Raw genomic sequence first — 10,422 nt, 5'->3', positions numbered from 1 at the left:
GACTAGATACTAGATTAGACTGTAATACAAATAGTTGAGTTTGCCAGGTGCATACAACATTTATGACAATGAAAGTGTTAAGTGTTGGTCAATTTGTCTGCTTGACAATCCCATTTTACACTGCAACAATAAAACTGAAGTGAGATAAACAAACTGAGAAATGTTTCTTTTTAGTTAAAACAGATGTTGTCAAAGTTTTCCTTTGGGGACATAATTTGAAGTTGGAAAAAGGTAATAAATTGCAATATATCGCAGAATATCTCAATATATTTAAAATCACAATAATATTGTATCGTGACACAAGTATCGTGATAATATCGTATCGTGAGGCCTCTGGTGATTCCCACCGCTGATATATATATATATATATATATAGGGGAAGGGGTTGTCATAGTTTTCGTCCTAATTACCCTTGATTGTATAGACTTGTCAAAGTGATATGAATTTAAACAATGTCTAATAACAGTTTCATTTTATTCAAATATAGAACAGTCAAAGAGATGACTTCTTGAAAGACCTGGAAAACATCACCATGGGCATATGTGTCATTAAAAAGGAAGGAGGTGTTCTTGGAGACTACGACGATATTGGAATCATTGCACTGTTTTAATGATTCACAAACAAACGTAATGTTGCCCGTTTCCACATGAATTTTTTTTATTAATTATTGTGCAATGTTAAGTCCGCACTACAGTTTTTAACTTTTATGCAGTTTTAGCATTGTTGTTTTAATGATTCACATTGTGGCCTCTTTCCACCTGTGAATTTTTGTTTTTTATTTTGTGAATGTGCAACGTTAAGTAAGCACTTGTTTTAAACATTTGTACCCACAAAGAAACTGTTATTGAACATGCACCTCATTTGATGACATTAAAGATAAGTTTAAAACATTAAACTTACTACTGTCTGTATTTGCAAAGCCATTTAAGGATCTCTCCTTCAGAATTTTTTTTTTTAAGGTAAGTGGTTGCAAACAATTTATTTTAAAATGTTGAAAGTTAGTCAACGAAATGTGTTTATCTAAATGTAGCTAAAATAAATTGATTGCAACCACTTACCTGAAAAAATGTTAGTAAATTCAATGAATACTTTTTTATCAGTAATAAATAAATAATTTAAGAGGAAGTAACATAATTAAATAGGGCTGAAATTACTAAAAAAAAATTTATACGAAGGTAACTAAATAAAATTTAAGTTCAACTAAATTTGTTTGTTTAAATTTAGATCAAATCAATTGATTGCAACCACTTACCTTAAAAAAATTGAGTAAATTCAATTAATCATTTTTTTCAGTGAGGTGACTGTCTAGAGTTACAATTGTAATTGTAGTATAATCCAATTTATTTACTTTTATATTTTATAAGTTCTATTTTGACCCTTTATAGTAGGTGTTTTGTTGTTTGTTTTGTTTTTTGAAGGAGGGGGCACAACACTATTCCGCTAAGGGCACCCATTTGGCCAGCAGCGGCCCTGTTACTGACTGAACATTTATCTGACCATAACTGCACTGTGAACGTTTTCACAAACCAAAATAGTGATGTAAATTAATCAGGGAAGGGTTAACTGACCAACACTGCTCTGTGGAATTTGTCAGATCAGAATTAGGTTGAGGGATCAAGAAAGGGTTAACTGACAAAAGCAATTCTGTGAAACTTTCGCAAATCAGAATATTGAAGCCAAGTACTCAAGGAAAGGTACAACAACCAAAACTTTATTGTCAAACAAAGTGTACAAGTGTATATGTGTATATGCTCATTTACCTAATGAATTGTAAACCGTTATTCACTGGAACAGCACCGTATGACATTATTATACAGAAAACGGGGGGCAGAGCAAAGAGAAACACTGCCACGCGATAAAATGCGATTGTGAAAGTTCACAAATCGAGCTCGACCTAAAACAATGTTGTTATTCGGTAACCTATTATTTGCATGTCTTTGACAGCGCACTGGGTATTGTAGCCAAAAGAAATCTGAATTTCAAACCGCAAACTATCTTTACTAGCGAGGCTACCTTTCAGAGCTCTTAAAAACAATAATAATAGATCATGTGATTTTAACATTTTAATTCATACATGGCAATAATATTGTATCGTGACACAAGTATCGTGATAATATCGTATCGTGAGGCCTCTGGTGATTCCCACCGCTGATATATATATATATATATATATAGGGGAAGGGGTTGTCATAGTTTTCGTCCTAATTACCCTTGATTGTATAGACTTGTCAAAGTGTTATGACTCTAAACAATGTCTAATAACAGTTTCTTTTTTATTTAAATATAGAACAGTCAAAGAGATGACTTCTTGAAAGACCTGGAAAACATCACCATGGGCATATGTGTCATTAAAAAGGAAGGAGGTGTTCTTGGAGACTACGACGATATTGGAATCATTGCACTGTTTTAATGATTCACAAACAAACGTAATGTTGCCCGTTTCCATTTTTTTATTTTTTATTAATTATTGTGCAATGTTAAGTCCGCACTACAGTTTTTAACTTTTATGCAGTTTGTTGTTTTAACACCTGTGAATTTTTGTTTTTTATTTTGTGAATGTGCAACGTTAAGTAAGCACTTGTTTTAAACATTTGTACCCACAAAGAAACTTATTGAACATGCACCTCATTTGATGACATTAAAGATAAGTTTAAAACATTAAACTTACTACTGTCTGTATTTGCAAAGCCATTTAAGGATCTCTCCTTCAGAATTTTTTTTTTAAGGTAAGTGGTTGCAAACAATTTATTTTAAAATGTTGAAAGTTAGTCAACGAAATGTGTTTATCTAAATGTAGCTAAAATAAATTGATTGCAACCACTTACCTGAAAAAATGTTAGTAAATTCAATGAATACTTTTTTATCAGTAATAAATAAATAATTTAAGAGGAAGTAACATAATTAAATAGGGCTGAAATTACTAAAAAAAAATTTATACGAAGGTAACTAAATAAAATTTAAGTTCAACTAAATTTGTTTGTTTAAATTTAGATCAAATCAATTGATTGCAACCACTTACCTTAAAAAAATTGAGTAAATTCAATTAATCATTTTTTTCAGTGAGGTGACTGTCTAGAGTTACAATTGTAATTGTAGTATAATCCAATTTATTTACTTTTATATTTTATAAGTTCTATTTTGACCCTTTATAGTAGGTGTTTTGTTGTTTGTTTTGTTTTTTGAAGGAGGGGGCACAACACTATTCCGCTAAGGGCACCCATTTGGCCAGCAGCGGCCCTGTTACTGACTGAACATTTATCTGACCATAACTGCACTGTGAACGTTTTCACAAACCAAAATAGTGATGTAAATTAATCAGGGAAGGGTTAACTGACCAACACTGCTCTGTGGAATTTGTCAGATCAGAATTAGGTTGAGGGATCAAGAAAGGGTTAACTGACAAAAGCAATTCTGTGAAACTTTCGCAAATCAGAATATTGAAGCCAAGTACTCAAGGAAAGGTACAACAACCAAAACTTTATTGTCAAACAAAGTGTACAAGTGTATATGTGTATATGCTCATTTACCTAATGAATTGTAAACCGTTATTCACTGGAACAGCACCGTATGACATTATTATACAGAAAACGGGGGGCAGAGCAAAGAGAAACACTGCCACGCGATAAAATGCGATTGTGAAAGTTCACAAATCGAGCTCGACCTAAAACAATGTTGTTATTCGGTAACCTATTATTTGCATGTCTTTGACAGCGCACTGGGTATTGTAGCCAAAAGAAATCTGAATTTCAAACCGCAAACTATCTTTACTAGCGAGGCTACCTTTCAGAGCTCTTAAAAACAATAATAATAGATCATGTGATTTTAACATTTTAATTCATACATGGACGGCACATTTCAGTTCATAAAATTGCTTTTAAATTCGTTGATTTCCTAAAAATACTCTATTGATTGATGTTTCCTAAAAGTTCAGTTGTTGCTTAATATCGAATAATGATATCCAATATTCACAAGGCATTCATATTATTTAAAACGTAGGTCTGAGCAGAAATGCAGCTCTGGTTTCGTGTGTGTACTGAAAACTTGTTTGTATTTCATTATCGACTGAAATGCATTTCTGATGAATTGGACATCAATACTAGTTTGAGCGACCGACTAATAATCAGTGTTTAACCTGATCAAAAATATTTAATGTTATCCGTGTTATATTTCATCTGCAACAATGTGAACTTTTAAATAAAGATCCGTTTGGACATTTTTAATGCATTATTTATAAAATAATTGTGTTTTTAAGTCAAATACAACAATTTAATTTGTTGTCCTGAAGCTAGCAAAATTGTAATATTAAAATATGAATAATATATCATATAAAATAAATTAATGTTTTATAACAATGTATTCATTATAAAACTCAAGACTTTTTTCCATTTTCATAAAAGTGTCTGCTATTTGAATGAATATCTTAAAGGGTCTTAAAGTTGTTGTTTTTCATATATAAATATAAGATATTTTTTTTAATGTATTTTTACAGAATCAACTTTTAACCAAAACCAATCCAGATCTCAGCCGATTATTTTATTTTTCTAGCAGACCAAACTCTAGCCAAGACGCTGCCAGACTTTTGCTTTTTATTTCTTTTGGTTGGCCAGACTCACGCCAGAGCTCAGCCTAATGCTGTTTGACGCAAAACTGAAAAACCAGAATCAAGTCAGTAAGAGTAAGAGTAAAAAGGTATCAAATGAAAAATCAAGTAGTGAGTTACTAGTTACCTCAGATCTGATTAAGGACAAAATGATGATGTTGGTGAATCAATGAAGCATGTATTACAATAGGGATGTTTTCTTATGTCCACGTGTAAGAAATTACCTGTCAAAATCTTGCTGTACGTTTTTTTTTTTTAACTAATTAAAATGGCATCTGTTTCTCAGTAGATAAACTTACTGTAGTATATCAGTAACAATGGTTTTAGTCTATTGTCACATTACCACAGTACAGTGACGGTATCATTTACAATATGTTACTGTGAAATATATTGTACAGTCATTACCCTGATTACCCAGCATTTTTACTTAATGGTCTGGTTCACTGATCATATATAAACATTTATTGGGAAATAAGAAATACATGAGCTGCATTTTTTGGAATCTTTCATGTTAACAACACCTGTGTATGCACTCTTTAAAAAAAGTATACAGGCTACATTTAGTTAGTTTAGTTTATTGTCCTTTCGGAAATTCTTTTTGTATCTGTGGCAACTCTTCAGTGATCAACAACAATAATTAACAATACAAACATCAACAGGTTACAACACATCACAAGTAAATACAACCAGCATCAAACAGCATCCCTCTCACAACAACAGAATCACTGCCATAGATGTAAAATGACAACTGTGATATCACAAAAATGTATTTAACAGAGCTATACTGGATGATATAAAAGATCTTTGTGCACGGGCAGTCCGTAATAATGGTACCCTGTACCATTTAATACAATATACCATTTCTGCTCAAAGTTTAACCCACTTGAAATGAAAAGCAATGCTACAGTAAACATCTCTGCAGGCAATCCACTTAAATTAATACTTCAATATATAATCTTTTAGAAATGTATGCATTTATTTGCGGATGACGTTCTAAGTTCTTTGTCACAGACCAAGCCGGAGACAACAGGTTAGTGAATGAATGGCAGGTTTATTGACAGGCGTTATGGCAGAATGACTGGTGAGTATCCAATACAAATGACAGTTCAATGAGTGATGTATGGTTCCTTTGTAGGTGCGCGGAGGGCTCGGGATCCAGGAGCGGAGGAGAACAACGGACGGAGATCTTCGGGGAACTAGAGGTAAGGGTAAACAGGTAAATAGCATGAGAGTCTGGCAAGATTCAGAGTAGTGAACGGTAGACCGGACAATGAGTGACTGTGAGGAGCATGTTCTTGAAGGTGGCTTGATTGGAGACGGCAGGTGCAGTCTGATCTGGTGTGAGTGGTGATCGTGACTGAAAACGGGCAAGTTCAAATTTATATATTTTGCTATTTTGTGGAGTGACACTTTCAAAAACTTTTCTATATTCTTCTGATTATATAATGGTAAATATTACAATAACATAGCAGAACAACACTGATCAGCAATAATGATAAGCCTAACACTATACAATATAATAAAAATAATAAGGCCATATAGATCATAACACAGTCTTGGTATTCTGGACGGCAAGGGCAGTGACTGTAACATCGAGTGTATTTTGCAGTATTAAACACGTATTTATGCCGATTTCATCAGGCTCCGAAAATTCTTCAAAAAGAGCACAAAGAATGGCCTTCTCAGCTGCCATAGTTGCAACTCTTGCGTCATCAGAACAGAGTGTTCAACGCACCACCGTTTCTGTTTAAAAAATGTTTTGCACCGTTTTGTCGGGGCTGAACCAGGTGTAAGCCGGGGAGGATTCTGGGACATGGAGTCCAGAGCTGGTGACTGGTGACAGAGACAATTGTTTTATTTCAGACTCATTTTTAAAAACAAACAGACAAATAACTTTATGGCAGATCTCTCTGTCTCTCGCTTTCTCTCTCTCTGTTTCAAACCCTGTGAATTTCATGTTTTGAGCCCGAACAAAATCAGACACATAAATGTGCTTGGGATCGCACATAGCTAAATTTAAAGAAAGGAAAATACGGAGTAGCCCTATAAATCAATTAAACAGTTTAACTTAAAGTGTTCAGAAAAAAATATCCTGTTCTTTGCACAAGACTCCATTTGGGGAAAATATAAACTCAGTAAGGAATACAGCTGAATCGCAGGGGGAGCATCACAAAGCTGCATCCATGAAAACACCTGGAAACCACATCCATTTGAAGGCTATTTCAAACCAACAATCAAATTAATTGCATTGCAAATATCATGACATGACTCGTACCAGACGCTATGTAATCAAAAGTAATATGACTGACATTGTACACAGTCACAGCACCATCTCAAATCAGTGCATTAGACACAAGATCACAGACAGATGAGACGTGATTCACGCTCATGCGCTCTTACTAATAAATTGAATGTCATTTACATTCTGTTGCTTTTATATATAAACATACTAGGCCTACATATGATGAACAAGACACCGGTAATTTAGTTTCCTCACAAAGATGTGTTTTCCATCCATTTATTTTATTAAAACTTTAGAGATATTTTTGAAATATATCATCAATCATGCATCATGTAATCTATTCATATAAAAACATGATATCAGAGATAAACATTACTGCCAGAGGATGTTGTGTAGATTTTAAAGGGTAAACGACAATGTATTTAAGCTTTCATCATTTACAACTTATCACACACAAACGCTATCAGTCTGTGTTCATCTCAATTCTTCTTTATTAAAATTGTGTTTAATAACGGAGCAATTCCTGATGAAGAACTGCATTACAGACTTGCCCACAATCTCATTATTTTCACACCGGTATCTGTGCTAAGTATCCATGTTGCACAGTTGTTCCTTCCAAATAAAAAATAACATCGATGATTCTGCAGAGAAAGCTCGTGCCGTTCACTCTCTTCATCAGTATTTGCTAAATGCTACTTCAACAATCATGACCAAAAACAGCCTTCAGTCTCCGTCACTCTCTCAGCTCCTCACAGCACCGTGGACGGCATAATGACCAGGCCTTGAGAGCAAAGGAGTAAAAATGAGAGAACATGGATTAGATTAGGCATTTAATAAGAATTAGTAATTCAATATGAATACAAATAGCCTACATCAAGAGGAAATATTTTACACTTGCTCCGATTATAAGGTTTAGATCTTGGCTTTCTGATGACGGATTTCTGCTAAACCTCTGACAGTTTTTCCTTATCCAGCGATTTCAGTGTCGTGTTCAGTTGAGGCAAGTGTTTACAGTCTTTCCTGATCATTTTAACAGCCTTTGTTTGGAACTATTTTTGTTGGCGGAACGTCAGTCACCTAATATTAGCTTCTTTTTTGTTGAACTGATATGTAAAATCAATATCACATTTGCAATCGTGCTAATATTCGGCAGACAGCACTCTTGTTTTGCTAAACTATATCCTGTTATAGATATTAAAAACAAGAAGTCATACAGGGACATTTTTTGCACCATAGCTTGAATTTGGGGGTCATTGTTTATTAATTTTGGTGGGATTTTTGCCCCGAGCCTCTGTTTAATTTCAGAAATAATGTGTGCATGGTGTGATGGTGGGGGCGGGGCTCTTTTTCGAGTGTAAGCAGTGGCCCCTTCTGTTGCGAGGCCCATTTCAAATTAAAACAGGAGAAGCAAAGCAAAGGCCTGCACTGGTTTGAACTACCAACTCATGTCAGCATGCGGGCCGTGTGCTGTTTGATAGACCAGCCGCTGATTTATGTGTTCTTTCCAGTCCTCGAACCTATTGTGTATTAAAGGGGTCATATGATGCGATTTCTATTTTTCCTTTTCTTTAGTGTGTTACATAGCTATTTGTGCATGTATAAGATCTGCAGAGTTACAAAGCTCAAAGTTGCCCCCCACATGTCTACGTCACGATGTGGAAATATTTGCGTAATGCCGCCCAAATGTGCAGGCAAAGAAAGAAGGCGTGGTTTCAGGAACAGCAGTGTTGATGCAGCATGTCAGGGAGACGCTGTGTGTTTCAGTGCGAAAGCAAAAGCACTTTATAATTACTTTATAAATGAATAATTGGTTAAGATTTATTTACAACAGAACAGCACAACCTAGATGTTCGAATTTGTGCAACGCATTTTATGGACGACAGTTTTGTGAACCTAGGAGAGTAGCCTACAAGGCTGGCTGTGCAAAAGCTATTTCTAAAAAAAATGGGTCAATTCCGACTTTGCTATGACAATGTGGTGCTTATTCTGAATCAGCTACTGTAAGTATGTTTTCTTAATAATTTTAAGTATTTGCTATTGACTGTTCAAATGCAGAGTTTTGCGCCGCGTAGAGTATCACGTCGTGTGTGTGTGTGTATGTGTGCGTGAGAGAGAGAGACAGGGTCACATCACAGTGGAGTCAGCTTTCTTAATCACGGCTTGTGTACTGCAAATACATACGAGCATCATCACTGTGTCTGTTAATAAAATAAATTACAATGCATCTGTAAATATCACTGCACAATACAGTCAGTAAACAGCATTAAACAGCATTAAAGCAGTCATTTCGATCACAATCGGATTCTGTCAGATTCGGCTGGATGTTGACATATCTAAACCACTGTATCTTTAACTCAACCTTAACAAGGTACAGTTTGGATTTCATCAGCTGCAGAGGTGTTTGTTTCAGCATCTGTAACAACTGGAAAGAGATTTTTTTTTTTTAAATAGCTTCAATCGCCTGAAAGTGCAAGTGAGCAAAGCAGCAGTGTGGAGGTAATATTCAAGAAGCTCCTCCATAAAGCCGCATCCAGACTATATTAAAATGCTGATGAGACTGTAATTAATGCTGTGCAGGGCAGGGTTGTTGGAGTTTTTCTTTTTTTTTCTTTTTCAATGTTAATTTAATTTCTGACTGTAAAAGATGCCCCTCTCCTCACGGCTTTGAGTTTATGACTGCAATCCCAAAGAAAGCAGGAACATTCAGATCAGAGCATATGAGCAGAGTGTAGCACTCTAATGTTACAGAGTTCAAGTATTGTTTTCATGTAGTTATAAACCTTGTGCACAGTAAAATCAAAGTGAAGAACAAGGAAGGAGAAGAAAATGAAAGGCAGCATGAGCTGTGCAAACATGGCAGTGCAGCAAAAGATGAGCTAGAAGTTTACATAGCATTCGAATAAACAGCCTCTGCAGGTAAACCTTCAACTTTAAAAAGTGACAAATCCACTAGATGACATCACACATCTGACATTATTATTACAGGTTTGATCTGTTTAGCTGCTTCTAACTGACCTCTTGTTTCTGACCCGCCTGAAAAGTTTGTGAAATCTCCTCATATGAGCTTTTATAATTACATATTTATTATATTTATATAGATATACTGTATATATATATATATATACTGGTCAAAAATGTATAGCCTGAATGCACTGTAAGTCGCTTTGGATAAAAGCGTCTGCTAAATGCATAAATTATTATTATTAATTATTCATCATTAATCTGCATCAATGCATAATGAATGAAGCTCTGTGACACACTGACCTCAGAACAGATACAGAATCTCTGGGACAGACACAGAAGATATTATTACTGACTACAAACATCACTGTCACAAATACTGTATCTCCATACAGTACAAATACAATTATTCTCATACAGACTGATGTAAGCACACCTGAAATAAATGCCAATTTATAGAAAAAATATGTTAAGTAAATTGAACTTTATATATCATTTCAACATAATGGTCAGCTTGATTATCTTGCAATACACCACACAAATCTTTCCATTTAAAAGCTATACATTACGGAAGATTTTTTTTTGTTTAATTATTGAGCGAGTACAAAAAAGAGTGTTC

General features: G+C 34.6%; 1 long non-coding RNA gene across 1 annotated transcript in view; it reads left to right on the top strand.

The window, feature by feature from the left end:
- LOC107696331 (uncharacterized) overlaps positions 1-832 on the top strand; it is an 8,788-nt gene extending 7,956 nt beyond the window's left edge. Inside the window, exon 4 of the long non-coding RNA XR_001635079.1 lies at positions 488-832. This is a non-coding gene — a long non-coding RNA (uncharacterized LOC107696331). The remainder of the gene's footprint in view (positions 1-487) is intronic.
- The last annotated feature ends 9,590 nt before the right edge of the window (positions 833-10,422 follow it).

Source organism: Sinocyclocheilus anshuiensis, unplaced genomic scaffold, assembly GCF_001515605.1.
Source record: "Sinocyclocheilus anshuiensis isolate Anshui unplaced genomic scaffold, SAMN03320099.WGS_v1.1 scaffold62, whole genome shotgun sequence".
Classification (NCBI taxonomy): Eukaryota; Metazoa; Chordata; class Actinopteri; order Cypriniformes; family Cyprinidae; genus Sinocyclocheilus; species Sinocyclocheilus anshuiensis.
The sequence above is the reverse complement of the archived record's forward strand: the minus strand, read 5'-3'. Positions and strand labels throughout refer to the sequence as shown.